This window comes from Octopus bimaculoides, chromosome 20 (genome assembly GCF_001194135.2).
Source record: "Octopus bimaculoides isolate UCB-OBI-ISO-001 chromosome 20, ASM119413v2, whole genome shotgun sequence".
NCBI lineage: Eukaryota > Metazoa > Mollusca > Cephalopoda > Octopoda > Octopodidae > Octopus > Octopus bimaculoides.
The window spans coordinates 20,760,725-20,763,812 of record NC_069000.1 but is presented as its reverse complement, the minus strand read 5'-3'; the positions used below and the strand labels follow the sequence as shown (position 1 = coordinate 20,763,812).

The window sequence follows — 3,088 nt, the reverse complement described above, 5'->3', positions numbered from 1 at the left end:
ACACACACACACACACACACACACACACACACACACACACACACATATATATATATATATATATATATAGGAGGAAAGGAAGGAAGGAAGGAAAGAAGGAATATAAGTTGGTATGTTTTTACATTTACCTCATATTTACTTCTATACGAAATCTCCAAATTAAATTTATAAGGAATTAAAGAAATTCTCTTTATAGCCTTTGGCTGCACAGTGAAATTCAAAGATTGTATTTTATTGGAACTAATTTATTCATAGCAGCACCGTAGCGATATTGAGTAAACCCAAAGGGATGGCTTTTGAAACTAACCTCACATCAATATATTATCAATGTAACATTGTCAAATCGAATTTTCATTCGGATGCATACGTTCTCAGTTTACAATTTCAAAATTAGTGGTTTTGAAAGTTACCACTTTTCAGTGAATGAGGGAGCTGATGAAGGGTTCTAGGTGAAGATAAAAGTATTTCTGACTGAAAAGTATATACTTGAAGACATTGTTTTAAAATGAAACAAGTATTTAATAAAGATTAAATGAAGGAATGTGCTATTTCCATATTATGTATCCTTTATGTCCCAACTATAAGTCTCCTACTCCTCCTCTCTTTCACTCCTCTCTCTTCATATATATGCATTTAAATATTATAATATTCCCTACATAAACTCATATGTATAAACATATCCCTTATGTATAATTTCAGTTTGGAGATATATTGATTTGAGAGAATTGATTTTTCTCTATTTACTACAAGAGATTTAACATACATGTTGCATCATGATTATAGCTATATAATTATATATAGCAAGAAAAGTTTTAGTAAATATTTTTGCTATAGTATTGCGGCAGACTTAGCACAAGAGTGATCTGCTAACATTTTAGTTGTATTGTTTTGTATTCAATTAATAATGAAGCTGACTTTGGGATTTCATCAATTATTGTTTAATGTAAGTAAATAATTACCTATTCTTTCAAGTACATCGCTCTAGAATTGTTCTGTTCACCAATTAAAACAAGCTGGATCACACACTTAAGAACACACCCATAAACATACAGTCATGCACACACACAACATTTATATACTCACATAAAAGAGTTCTGTCCGTTATCGTTACTTTTCACAGTCGGCAACATCTAGTTTTAATTAATTTATTAATCTTATAGAAGATAGAAATATGTGCACGTTGTAACATACGCATGCAGCATTTTATATAAAAACAGAAAATAAACGTTATATATAGATTATATAGAATATTTACAGATTATATATATAACCAAACATATCCACATATACTAACATATGCACTCACACACAAGCACAGCCATCTCCCGCCTTCACTGGTGCAGCAAGCGCCATGCAAGCTGCAGTCAACACTTTATCAACAGGCGCTACTACTAAACTTTAGTTGCTTTTATGCACAGTACTAAGTGCTACAGTTTACCATCAACTTAAACGGAATGGTTTTGTATTTTGATGGGTGTGCGTGTGTGAGTGTCTATCGCGCGATTATGAGAGTAATTTGTATATACAAGCAACTACTTATAAGTGCATGTGTGTATGTACGTATATATGTATGTTATGAATAACACACTTGATGATGCAAGTCAGGTAAAACGAACTCGGTTATGTAGGGGGAGGATGAGGAAAATAACTAGAGTGATGTCTAGTGAGATAGACAAAGTACAGTGAAGAGGCTGATACTTCATATAGACTTTGGTGGAAGTAGCATGTGTATTGCACCTGTAGAGGAACAAATGTAGTAACGGTAGAAAAAGAGGGGAGAAGAAGAAACACGCTTTTGAGCAAGTTAATTCACTAATCATCCGAGAAAGTGCCTTTCGAGACTTGTGATATTTTGTCGAGGAGATATATGAAGAGTGTGTGTGTGTGTGTGTGTGTGTGTGTGTGTGTGTGTGTGTGTGTGTGTGTGTGTGTGTGTGTGTGTGTGTGTGTGTTTGCGTGTGTGTGTGTGTGTGTGTGTGTGTGGCAACAGAAACTTCTCAGTACTGTGAATTATGTTTTAATGTGAATCTTGCTTGAGTCTTGTCGAGGGTCAGCAACTAATCAGAGAAGTGTTTTTCGCCCCTGAAAAGATATTCAGTCTTAGGAAAGTAAATGTGTATAATTTTATATTATAAGATCGCCAAGAGTGATAGTCAGATTATGCCATTACAACAGGACATAAACCCACGAGATATATAAGTTTATTTACTTATCACTTTTCCAGTAAACTTCTCACTGACAATAATTAAAATATTGATTTCAAATTTTGACACAAGGCAAAGATGAATTTGAATTCAGAACATAAAGACGAACGAAATGCTGCTAAGCCTTTTTTTCTGGCGTGCTAACAACCCTCCCAGCTTGCCGTCTTACAATAGTTAAAATATTGCAATATAGTTGATTGGTTAATGATATCTAAAATAGACTTTAATCTGAACGTTCATTCTATCCAGTTATTTATTTCACGCAAGGAAAGTTACAATCTACGAGAATAAAATAGCACAAGTTTTGGAGAGTAAACAACAAATTTCTATCCTGCTGATATCAACCTAAAATTTTGAAAAACAAAATGTCTACTGTCTTTATAAGATGTAAAACTTGGCTGAAGCTTACTTCGAATTTCTTTATTATTTAGAAGTTACTAAAAAAGTTGGTAAAGTATCGCGGATCTCGTTAAAATAGCTAAATTCAAAATATTTTGCGATACTCAGCTGTCTATTACAGAGACTGTAAAAAGAAAAGAATTCTCATTACGTAAAAACAAATTATAATAAACAAATAAAAAATATATGTACGTAAACTTATATGTATATATATTTATATGTACATATATACATATATGTATATACATACATACATACATACGCACACACATACACACATGCACACACACACATACACAAACACGCACACACATACACACACACACACACACACACACACACACACACACACACACACACATATATATATATCATTTATCTTCAGTCGTATGACTGCGTGTATGCAGGAGTTTAGTTGAACAAATCAACTCCAGTATTGATTTTTTTAAGCCCAATACTTATTTTATCAGTTTCTGATATATATA

General features: G+C 32.9%; 1 long non-coding RNA gene across 5 annotated transcripts in view; it reads left to right on the top strand.

Moving 5' to 3' along the window:
* The window catches only part of LOC106881631 (uncharacterized), a 385,740-nt gene that overhangs the window by 54,338 nt on the left and 328,314 nt on the right, over positions 1–3,088 (top strand). Inside the window, exon 1 of one of the 5 annotated variants that reach the window (XR_008266348.1) lies at positions 734–943. The exons of 3 other annotated variants lie outside the window; for them this stretch is intronic. This is a non-coding gene — a long non-coding RNA (uncharacterized LOC106881631). Of the gene's footprint in view, positions 1–733; positions 944–3,088 lie in introns of those variants that run through there. One more of the 5 variants, XR_008266346.1, reaches the window with a different exon arrangement.